Source organism: Phyllobates terribilis, unplaced genomic scaffold, assembly GCF_046119375.1.
Source record: "Phyllobates terribilis strain yellow unplaced genomic scaffold, ASM4611937v1 Scaffold_5__5_contigs__length_657084704, whole genome shotgun sequence".
NCBI lineage: Eukaryota > Metazoa > Chordata > Amphibia > Anura > Dendrobatidae > Phyllobates > Phyllobates terribilis.
The window spans coordinates 47,939,497-47,952,246 of record NW_027362765.1 but is presented as its reverse complement, the minus strand read 5'-3'; positions in this window follow the sequence as shown (position 1 = coordinate 47,952,246).

The window sequence follows — 12,750 nt, the reverse complement described above, 5'->3', positions numbered from 1 at the left end:
AAAAACATACTAAATAACATTTGTGCAGTCTATGAATTTGTTCTAAGAAATAGAATTGCCTCCATCAGATCCTCCTTCATAGATGACCTCAAATCTGACCTAATAATTTTAAGGCTAGAGAATAACCTCTCTACACTAACTTGGGTTATACTTAGTGATAGTTAATTAATCCAGGGATTTAATCTGACTGCCAGATTGGAGTCGGGAAGTGAATTTTTCCTCAATGATGTAAATTGGCCTATACCGCATGGTTTTTTTTTGCCTTCCCCTGGATCAACGCTGCGGAATAGCTCCAGTGCACAAGAAATAGGCTGAACTGGATGGATGCTTGTCTTTTTTCGGCCTTATAAACTACGTAACTATGAGGCAAAGCCGTAACACATGGGCAACATCTCTAACAATTTCCGGGTATAAAGGAATTGCCTCATGCACAGTCAGTTTTGATGAACGGTTGAATTTTTCTATTTCTTTGAGAGCAATTGAAACATTTTGCTGCAATATGGTCAATCTGCTTGCTATAGGAGAGGGAGTGAAATCTTTTTCCTTGTGGCAACGCTTTGCCTGCTCCATGTCATCCAAATACTGATCAAAGTCAAACTCCTCATCTGATGAGGATGAAGATATGGCAGCAGTAGCACTGTCAGGACCCAAGTCCTCTTGCGCCTGGCAGTCCTCCTGTAGGCCACTCATCCTAACTGCTACCTCAGTCAGAGCTTCTTTTCCTTTAGTAAGCTGTTGATCATCAAGCCGTATACGATGACTTGGGTCCACATAAACAGCTGCCAGAAAATTTTTATTTTCCAATAGCTGTGTCTCTCTCCGTTTCATTGAAGCAGAAATGCCATCTGCAATTAAACCTCCTCTTTGGGACAGGCAAAATAGCAAGTTCTTCCACTCCCTTATGAAAATGCCAGGAGTTAAATCCTCAGCTTGTAATTTTTTAGTCACGGTATATGGGTGATTAAGCAATGCCTTCAATTCAGCCACCTGTGTCCATTGACCTTCATTTAGGATTACCTGAGGGTTCGCCATATCTATAAGAAACGGTTTTAGTTCAAGCAATCGCTCAATCATTAAATAAGTGCTGCCCCACAGAGTGGCTTGATCGACAATTGCCCCTTTCCCAGCATGTCTCTTCAAGATGGAATCAATTTTAGGGGTTCTGGCGGCAATAAACAATTTCCTCACTTTTCCAATCAGATTTCCAGCATGTCCCTCTTGCAGACTATCTCTTATTGCCAGCTGAAGCGTGTGCACAACACAGCGCATGTGATGACTATGAACGTTTTTTGAAGCAGCTTCAACAAGATCCTCTATTTCTAAAGTATAATTTTGCGGTTCTTCTGTTGTAATATCTGTTTGTTCCTCAGTTACATGAACAGCACTGTGGCCCTCCATCTCAAACATACTGAATCCTAAATTTTCTTCTAGCTGTTGTTCATTACTCTCATTCATCAGTTTAATTGTACTTATGTTTGAAGCATTGTCTGTTACAATAGCAAGAACCTGTTTTTTTTTTTTTAGTTCGTAATCTTACAGAACTTTTTCCACTAAGGCCTGGAGAAACTGGCTGGTGTGATGAGCTTTAGTATCTTTTACTGCCAGTGTCTTGGTAACAATTTCTTTGTTGTCACAAACATATCGAACATTGATGGCAAAATAGTTCACTCTGTGACGTGTGCAGGCATCCATTTTAAGAAACATGAAGCGTCTTTTGAGAGTCTTTTTAAGATCTTCCTTTTGTTTAAGGGCTTCTTCAATCACTAATTTTCTAATACTTTCTCTTTCCAGAGAAACACCAAGTTTGCGGGCCATTTCTCCATTAAGAGCTGTAAAAGCTGGTCGTGCAAATAATGATAATGGTACACCGTCCTTCACAACAAGCTGTATGAGCTGTCTTTTAACCGCTTCCCGACCGCCCACTGTGCATAAACGTCGGCGCTGCCTGGGCTCTGTGCGATGCAAAAACTAGATTTTACAAAAAAAGCGTCTTAGTGTGTGACAGCTGTCAATCATAAAAACCCGATATAAATCTGGTATCTCTGTAATCGCACCGACCCGAAGAATAAAGTCATCTCATCACTTATACCGCACGAGGAACGGCGTAAAAAATAAATAAAACCAATTCTTCACCTGCTACTGATTTGTTTATTATGTCTCCCAAAGATCGCAGTAAGGCTCTGCTCTCATTTATCCTGCGCTCTGCGCTGAGCACTTACAGCAGAGTTTCCGTGTAAATATCTCTGAAATACGTGATTCAGACAGAACCCACGACAGAAGATTCCCTGAAATGAGGCAGATATAGGCCACTGTGGATGCCGTCTGGCCTGTGATCCCACTGTGTCAGTTTTTTTAGGCGTGCATAAAAGTGCGGTTGGCCACAGTTTTGTGCACTTCTGAAAAAAAAAAGACACCGCTAAACAGAGGCCAGACGGAGTCAAGAGTAACTCTGCTGCCTCATTACAGTGAATGGATCCCGCAGGGGTTTCATCTGAATTACATCACTTGGAAATTTAGATGGAAACCCCGATGTAAGTGCTCAGCCTAGAGCGCCGGATAAATGTTATGTAAAATGTTCCCAATAAAAGCTTCAACTCAGTCCTCAAAAAAGCTAGTCCCCACTCGTTATCTGTTAAAAATATAAGGGACTTCCAAGTTACTGGTAGCAGAAAGGCTCTGTAAAAACGAAATGGCCCTTGCCCCCCCAAAAGAAATTCAGAGAAATTTTGTGCTCCCAAATCCAAATGCCTATCCTACAATAATTTGTTCTCCAATTGTCAAATAGCGCTCCGTCCCTCCCAGATCTCACCGTATGGCTAAGCGGTACAATACAGCCACATATGGGGTATTGCCACTTTTAGAAGAAATTGTGTGACACATTTCGGCACCATTTTTACCCATTGCCCTGTGTGAAAATGTAAAATCTGAGGGTAAAACATTTTTTTGTGGTAAAAATATAATTATGTTTTCTTCACTGCCCAATGGTATAAATTAAAAAAAATTAAAAAATACTCACTACTTCCCTAGATGAATTCCTTGAGAGGTGTAGTTTACAAAATGGGGTCACTTGTGGGGGTTTCTGCTGTTTCGGCATGTCAGCGACTCTTCAAATGTGACATGGTGTCTGCAACCTATCCCAGCCAACATAACGCTCCTTTCTCTTCCGAACCCTGCCGTACACCAAAGCAGTGGTTTTCCCCCACATATGGGGTATCGGCGTACTCAGGAGAAATTGCAAAACAAATTTCATGGTGCAATTTCTCCTGTTATCCTTATGATAATGCAAAATTAGGGGATGAAAAATATTTTTTGTGGGAAAAATGTGAAAATTTTATTTTTATGGCTCAATATTATAAATTTCTGTGAAGCACCTTGGGGTTCAAGGTGCTCACCACACATCTAGATAAGTTCCCTAAGGGGTCTAGTTTCCAAAATGGCGTCACTTGTGGGGGGTTTCCACTGTTTAGGCACATCAGGAGCTCTCCAAACGCAACATGGCGTCTGCTAATTATTTAAACAAATTTTACATTCAAAAAGTCTAATGGCGCTCCTTCCCTTCCGAACCCTGCAGTGCGCCCAAACAGTGGTTTTCCCTCACATATAGGGTATCAGCGCGCTCATGAGAAATTGTGTAGTCCATTTTTTCCTGTTACCCTTAAAAAAATTGGGCCTAAAGTAACATTTTTGTGAAAAAAAGTTAAATGTTCATTGTTTTCTTCCACATTCCAAAAATTCCGTGAAACACCTAAAGGGTTAATAAACTTCTTGAATGTGGTTTTGAGCACCTTGAGGGGTGCAGTTTTTAGAACGGTGTCAATTTGGGGTATTTTCTGTCATAAAGGTCCCTCAAAGTCACTTCAAATAAGATGTGGTCCCTAAAAAAATGTTTTTGTAAATTTTGTTGGAAAAATGAGAAATCGCTGGTCAACTTTTAACCCTTATAGCTTCCTAACAAAAAAAAAAATTTGGTTCCAAAGTTGTGCTGATGTAAAGTAGACATGTGGGAAATGTTATTTATTAACTATTTTGTGTGACATATCTGTCTGATTTAAGGGCATGAAAATTCAAAGTTTGAAAATTGCAAAATTTTCAAAATTTTCGCCAAATTTCCGATTTTTTCACAAATAAACGCAAGTGATATCAAAGAAATTTTACCACTATCATGAAGTACAATATGTCATGAAAAAACAGTCTCAGAATCAGGGGAATCCATTGAAACGTTCCAGAGTAATTACTTCATAAAGTGACAGTGGTCAGAATTGAAAAAATTGGCCTGGTCATGAAGGCAAAAACAGGCTCTGGCGCGAAGTGGTTAAACATATCTACCCCCCCTGCCCCTCGCTGGCTACGGCCATGATTCACACACAGCGTTTTTGCGGATCCGTTTTTTGCAGTAAAATGCAGTGACTCTGGGCATCCCTGCAAAGTCAATGTGTTTCAAGATATGACATTCAGACACATCGTTTTGTGAGGATCCGTTTTTGGGCTCAAAAACGGATCCTCAGAAAGAATGAGCATGTCAGTTTGTGCAGCGTTTTTCTTATCTGCTTTTGCTATTGGAAACATTATCTATGAGCTCAAAAACCTTTCAGGTGATGCGGTTTTTTAAAAAGCTGATCTGCTTTTGCAGCTGAAAAACGTATCCTCAAAAAAAGTAGCAAAAACGCTGTGTGTGAATGTAGCCTTAGATCAGGAATAGAACAGCCATTTATAGGACATTTCATAACTTTCCCAAATTCCTATGAAAAAATATTCAGCACATTCTGCATTGAACTACTGTACCCAATTTATTATATATTTTAGGAGTCGGAGTCGGTCCATTTTATACCGACTCTGACTCCACCAAAATGAGAACAGACTCCGACTAAGACTCCACAACTCCGACTCCACAGCCCTGCTGGAGGCTGCAGATTCATCCATCCTGCGGGAGCTACAGTGACTGGACCAGCTTGCAAATCCAAGCCTTTCTGAGGTCCGGTTACCTCCGCTCCCCCGAAGGCGTCATTTCTCCTGGGGCTTCCCAAGCAGCCGATGAGATGGTGATGGCAGCAGCTGCTGTTGCTCACTCTCTGTCTCCATTTGGAATATAGGTCAGAAGTAGCTGGGAAGCACAGGGCTATGGAGCCAGACCTAATTTATAGGCGCACCAGCCCCTTTCACCTTTTTTTTTTTTTTAAATAATTAATGACTGGGCGTTCCCTCCCCACCTCATCAGATAGCAGGTGCACTGCCCACCAGCGCTTCACCTGAAGTAAGGCAAAAACCGCACTCACCCGACCTTCTGGCCACACGTGACCAGCACTTCCGGGTCCGCCGGGGGTGCGCACTGCATCATGATGCCGCGCCCTCTACTTTTACATACACTATATAAAAGACACATATGCATGTTTTTCTCAATATCTGACATGAAATCAGAATAAACCTTTCCTGTTTTAGGTCAATTAGGATTACCAGAATTTTTAATATTTGCCAAATGTCAGAATAAGAGAGAGAATGTTTTAAGGCATTTTTATTACTTACTGCAAAGTCAAAAGTTTACATACACTAAGATTACCATGCCTTTAAACCATTCTGAACTGCCCATATGATGATGTCATGTGTTTGGAAGCTTCTGCTTTTTGGCAACATCTGAGTTAGAGACACCTGTGGATGTATTTTAATTGACACCTGAAACACACTGCTTCTTTGTGAAGCATCATGGGAAAGTCTAAAGAAATCAGCCAAGATATCAGGAAGAGAATTGTGGACTTGCACAAGTCTGGCTTATCCTTGGATACAATTTCAAGATACCTGAAGGTGCCTTGTTCATCTGTACAAACAATTATACACAAGTATAAACAAGATGGGAATGTCCAGCCATCATACCGCTCAGGAAGGAGACGGTTTCTGGGTCCCAGAGATGAAAGTGCTTTGGTTCGACATGTGCATATCGACCCAAAGACAAAAGCAAAAGACCTTGTGAATATGATGGCGGAAGCTGGTAAGATTGTGTCAATAACCACAGTGAAACGAGTACTGTGTCAACATGGGCTGAAAGGCCACTCTGCCAGGAAGAAGCCATTACTCCACCAGAAACATAAAGCTAAATTAATGTTTGCATATGCACACAGGAACAAAGACTTTAATTTCTGGAGACATGTCCTGTGGTCAGATGAAACTAAAACTGAGCTGCGTTCAGCGAAAAGTGTCCTGTCACTCACTCAGCTCCAGAGCCCGCTCACTGGAGCGTGTCATTCTCCCCAGCTACTCGGCATGAGCGGTCAGATGGATTACAGCAGGGGACATCGTCGGACAGGTGAGTATAAGGATTTTTTTATTTTATTCTCATTTTTACAACAGGACATAGCGGGAGCAGAATACTACTCTCATCACTGTCCCTTGCTCGCGCTGATCACAGCACCGGCAGGGGAGAATGAAGAGGGCAGCATTCCATCACCCGGCGCTTGGGAACAGCGCTAACTTTACCGCTGATTCTCAGGTGCCGGTACATGTGCTCCTGATGCGGGACACGGTTACCACACAGACAACTCCGGTACCGGAAATATCAGGACGTGTGAAACTGACCTAAGAAAGCTAAATTCCAGTGGGTTAAAGGACCAGGTTCCTGTGAGTGTTTTAACATTAGACCTAGTGAGCTAAAGGTGCAGGTCTTTCTGTCCACTAGGATTTAGGCTGCTGTCTAGAGAAAGCTATATCCCAGTGGGCTAAAGGACCAGGTTCCTGCGAGTGTTTTAATACTAGACCTAGTGGGCTGAAGGATTAGAGACCTAGGTGTGTTTTAACCCCTTCACTACCAATCCTGTTTTCCCCTTTAGGACCAGACCAAATCGAAGAGTTGGCGAAATTTTGGAAAATTTTTAAACTTTTAATTTTTATACCCTTAGGCTGCGTGCCCATGAAGCATTTTCCAAGCGTTTATGCTGCAGAATTTCCGCAGCGTAAACACTTGGGAAACGCTTGGTAATCCGCCCCCCCATGGTCCCCAATGACAAGCCGCAATGTCAATGCACTTGCTGCGCTCAAAAATCCGCAGCATGTCCATTAATTTTGCGGATACGCAGCATAATCGCCGTCATTGACGTGCATTGGACCTCGTGACATCCTCATCACTACATGTGGATAAGCGGGTATCACACGGTTCAATGTGCAGATGGTACCCAGGCCTGGAGGAGAAGAGACTCTCATCCAGACCTGGGTACCATAGAAACTGTAAAAAAAAAGAATTTAAAATGAAAAATAAAGATTATACTCACCTTCCGGTGTCCTCCCGGTGTTTTTTCCGCTCCGTCCGGTGTCTTGCATTGCTCGCGCTGTTGTGAGAGACCTGCCATGACGTCATTGAGTAATGTGACCTGACACATGACTCAATGATGTCACCGCAGGTCCTTCACACCACCGCGAGCAGTGCAAGACACCGGACGCAGCAGAGAAAACACCGGGAGGACACCGTAAGGTGAGTATAATCTTTATTTTTTTTTGCCATTCTTATTCTTTTTTTTTAACTAACTTGGTCACACTACTATAAATCCATGCCAGTTGCATGGATTTATATAGTGTGAACAAGTTGTCAAGCACTTTTCCAAGTGATGCTAAAATCGCTTGGAAAAGCGATTGATAACCCGCATGCAGAAATGCATGCAAAAAAGCTTCTACCTGGCGGGAAAAACGCATGTAAAAACCGCATGCGTTTTTCCTGCCAGGGAGAAGCGTAAAAAATATGCAGCATTTCTGCATCGTGGGCACATAGCCTTAAATCAGAGTTATGTCACACAAAATAGTTAATACATAACATTTCCCACATGTCTACTTTAGATCAGCACAATTTTTTTAAAGATAAAAAAATTAGGAAGATAGAAGGGTTAAAAGTTGACCAGCGCTTTCTCACTTTTACAACAAAATGTACAAACTTTTTTTTTCTTTTAGGGATCACGTCACATTTTCTGTGACTTTGAGGGGTCTATATGACAGAATGTCCAAAAGTGACACCATTCTAAAAACAGAACCCCTAAAGGTACTCAAAACCACATTCAAGAAGTTTATTAACCCTTCAGATGCTTTCACAGAAACTGAAGCAATGTGGCAGGAGAAAAAAAAACATTTAACTTTTTTTTTTTTTTTAATAAAAATTTAACTTTAAACCCATGGACCTCAAAACTTGTGTGCTGTGTTGTGCAATTTCTGCAGAACACGGCGATACCCCATATGTGGGGGGAAAACTACTGGTTGGTCCCACTGCAGGGCTCAGAAGGAAATGAGAACCATTTTACTTTTGGAGCGCAAAGTTTCCAAGAATCATTAGCGGACGCCTTGTCGCATTTGGAGAGCCCTTGATGTGCATAAACAGTGGAAATCCCCCACAAGTGACCTTATTTTGGAAACTAGACCCCTCAAGGAATGTATCTAGATGTGTGGAGAGCACCTTGAACCCACAGGTGCGTCACAGAATTTTACAACGCTGAAATGAAAAAAAAATATTTCCCCACAAAAATGTTGTTTTAGCCCCATTTTTTTTAATTTTAACAAGGATAGGAAGAGAAAATAAATCCTAAAATTTGTTGTGCAATTCCTACTGAGTACACAGATACCCCATATGTGGTCAAAAACTACTTTTGAGGCACAGCGCAGCAAAAATAAGAAGGGAAGAAGCACCATATTGGAGTTCAGATTTTGCTGGACTGGTTTGAGAGTGCCATGTCACATTGGCAGAGCCCCTGAGGTGCCAAAACAGCAGAACCCCCAAAAGTGATCCCATTTTACAAACTACATCTCTCAATGAATTCATCTAGGGCAGGGATCTCAAACACACGGCCCGCGGGCCGCATGCGGCCCCTGAGGCTGCTTTATGCGGCCCGCAGGCACAGACCCCTTGACGATCCCGACCTGGTCCAGGAGGAGCCGCCGACAGCAGCGCTGAATTGCCGCACAGAGACTGTTTCCCAGCACTGCATTTCCAATGCCAGCCGCTGGCCAATCAGAGGCCAGCAGCTGATATCTGCGTGTCGGCGCAGCGAGTATGACGTCATTGCCATATGCAGATGTCAGCTGCTGGCCTCTGATTGGCCAGCGGCTGGCATTGGAAATGCTGTGCTGGGAGACAGTCTCTGTGCGGCAATGCAGCGCTGCTGTCGGCGGCTCCTCCTGGACCAGGTCGGGATCGTCAAGGGGTCGGACTCTGTGGTGCCTGCGGGCCACATCTGCAGGAAGGCCGCCGAGGGAACGGAGGACAGGTGAGAATCATCTTTTTTTTTTTCTATTTTATGTGTGTGAAGAACAACACAGGGGGCACATAGCCACAAGATGGGGACCTGGATGGGACACATAGCCACAAGATGGGGACCTGGATGGGGCCCAGAGCCACAGGATGGGGACCTGGATGGGGCCCAGAGCCACAAGATGGGGACCTGGATGGGGCACAGAGCCACAAGATGGGGACCTGGATGGGGCACAGAGCCACAAGATGGGGACCTGGATGGGGCACAGAGCCACAAGATGGGGACCTGGATGGGGCACAGAGCCACAAGATGGGGACCTGGATGGGGCACAGAGCCACAAGATGGGGACCTGGATGGGGCACAGAGCCACAAGATGGGGACCTGGATGGGGCACAGAGCCACAAGATGGGGACCTGGATGGGGCACAGAGCCACAAGATGGGGACCTGGATGGGGCACAGAGCCACAAGATGGGGACCTGGATGGGGCACAGAGCCACAAGATGGGGACCTGGATGGGGCACAGAGCCACAAGATGGGGACCTGGATGGGGCACAGAGCCACAAGATGGGGACCTGGATGGGGCACAGAGCCACAAGATGGGGACCTGGATGGGGCACAGAGCCACAAGATGGGGACCTGGATGGGGCACAGAGCCACAAGATGGGGACCTGGATGGGGCACAGAGCCACAAGATGGGGACCTGGATGGGGCACAGAGCCACAAGATGGGGACCTGGATGGGGCACAGAGCCACAAGATGGGGACCTGGATGGGGCACAGAGCCACAAGATGGGGACCTGGATGGGGCACAGAGCCACAAGATGGGGACCTGGATGGGGCACAGAGCCACAAGATGGGGACCTGGATGGGGCACAGAGCCACAAGATGGGGACCTGGATGGGGCACAGAGCCACAAGATGGGGACCTGGATGGGGCACAGAGCCACAAGATGGGGACCTGGATGGGGCACAGAGCCACAAGATGGGGACCTGGATGGGGCACAGAGCCACAAGATGGGGACCTGGATGGGGCACAGAGCCACAAGATGGGGACCTGGATGGGGCACAGAGCCACAAGATGGGGACCTGGATGGGGCACAGAGCCACAAGATGGGGACCTGGATGGGGCACAGAGCCACAAGATGGGGACCTGGATGGGGCACAGAGCCACAAGATGGGGACCTGGATGGGGCACAGAGCCACAAGATGGGGACCTGGATGGGGCACAGAGCCACAAGATGGGGACCTGGATGGGGCACAGAGCCACAAGATGGGGACCTGGATGGGGCACAGAGCCACAAGATGGGGACCTGGATGGGGCACAGAGCCACAAGATGGGGACCTGGATGGGGCACAGAGCCACAAGATGGGGACCTGGATGGGGCACAGAGCCACAAGATGGGGACCTGGATGGGGCACAGAGCCACAAGATGGGGACCTGGATGGGGCACAGAGCCACAAGATGGGGACCTGGATGGGGCACAGAGTCACAAGATGGGGACCTGGATGGGGAACATTGCCACAGGATGGGGACCTGGATGGGGCACATTGCCACAGGATGGGGACCTGGATGGGGCACATAGCCCCAAGATGGGGACCTGGATGAGGCACATTAGTACAAGATGGGCGCCAGGATGGGGACCTGGATGGGGCACATAGCCACAGGATGGGGACCTGGATGGGGCACATTAGTACAAGATGGGGACTTGGATGGGGAACATTACTACAAGATGTTTTCCATTATTACTATATGATGCTAATTGTAAGACAATATTACTGTATGTGGCCAATTGGGGGAAATAAAATTGTAAAAAAAATAAAAAATAAAATAAAGCATGAAAAAATATTGGGCACTAAAAATGCTGTTTTATATGTAAACTAAAGTAAACACAAAAAAGTGCACGTTTATTATCGCCACATCCATAACGACCCAAGCCATAAAAAAATAAACACGGCAAAAATGTTCAAAAGGTGTATACAAAAAAAATGGTATCACTAAAAATGTCACATTGAACAAAGAATGCGGCCCCCCAAATTCAAATTTTTTCCATGTGCGGCCCATATACCCAGCCGAGTTTGAGACCCCTGATCTAGGGGTACATATTGACACCACAAGTGCATAAGAGAATTATACCATTGGGCATTGAAGAAAAAATAATTACAGTTTTGCCACAAAAATTTTGTTTTAGCTCCAGATTTTACATGGGAAATAGGTAAAAATGGCACCAAAATTTGTCACATAATTTCTGATGTTGAACATGACAATACCCCATATGTGGCTCTACAGTACTACTTAGCCATATGGTTAGACTTGGGAGGGACGAAGTGCTATTTGCCTCCCCTGGAGTACAGATTTTTCTAGAATAGTTTGAGGACTCCACATACAGAGCCCCTAAGTGCTAGAGGAGCAGATTTCCCCGCTCAAGTGACCCCATTTTGGAAATGTTACCCCTTTTTTGGAGTAAATGTAGTTTTTAATGGAGTAGACATCAAAAATTGTCTCTTCTCTTCAGAGAAAAAGAGGACTTGAACTCTGTAGCGCCACCTATTGGAAGCAACAATCCTACAAGTCAAAATCAACCCTTTAACGAGTCGTGCAATATGACTTAGGATAAAAGCCAAATCAAAATCTCAATTTGTAGACTCGGTGTTTCGGGCTGTTGGCCCTCGTCAGTGCAAAGTATGAGAACTGATTTGGCTAGGTGAGAGGCTCTCTGGACTGAGGTCTAAGGGGTAACGACAGTCATCACAATTTACAACAGAAAAACTTAAATTACAGAAATCTACGGGTTACTGGAGTATAATGATATCCTCCGGGCAGCAACTCCATTCTAGACGCCTCACTGTGCAAAAACCAGATGGAGTCCAGGAAAGAAAACCCAGGAAAATAAACCCTGTAAAAACTGCTTGAGGGAAGAAAAATTCCACTCTCCTGTCACCCATTGACCCCAAGCTGGGTGAAGGAGGTCGGAGTTTTATCAAGCAATCCTATAGGCAGAAAAAAAAAATTGCAATCTAGTTGTGATAAAAGCCTTATTTTGCTAGACTACCTGGCAACTTGGAACCCTTGAGCAGAAGCCAGTGGAGGTTGACCAGAGCCTAGAGAAAAAAAAAAAAAAAAAAAAAGAGAGAGGGGCCACTGGTCAGGAGGAAGGGGACCTGGCTGGGTCCCATACCACAGATAACGCTTCCTAGGATGGCAAAGGAAAGAACCATAGCCTCGGAAAAAAAGCCATAGAGAAGTGTCAAGAAAGTACAGAAAGGGTCTGTAAAGCAGAAGACGGGAAAGGGGGGAAAAAGACTTGCCCAAAGGAAATAAAAAGGTGGGAGCACACCAGGGGACAGAACGTAGCAAGCCAATAGAAATGGAGAGAGGGAGGAGGTGGGTTTTGGAGGAATTATACTAATCGGACATCATCGGGGGTCCGCAGTGTCACCCATTCAGTGTTCTCACATGGATTATGGGGACACCAATACTCCACTTGGTGAAGAGATGACCAGTGATGGAATGGCATCTGCAGGTACATGCTCTACTGTGG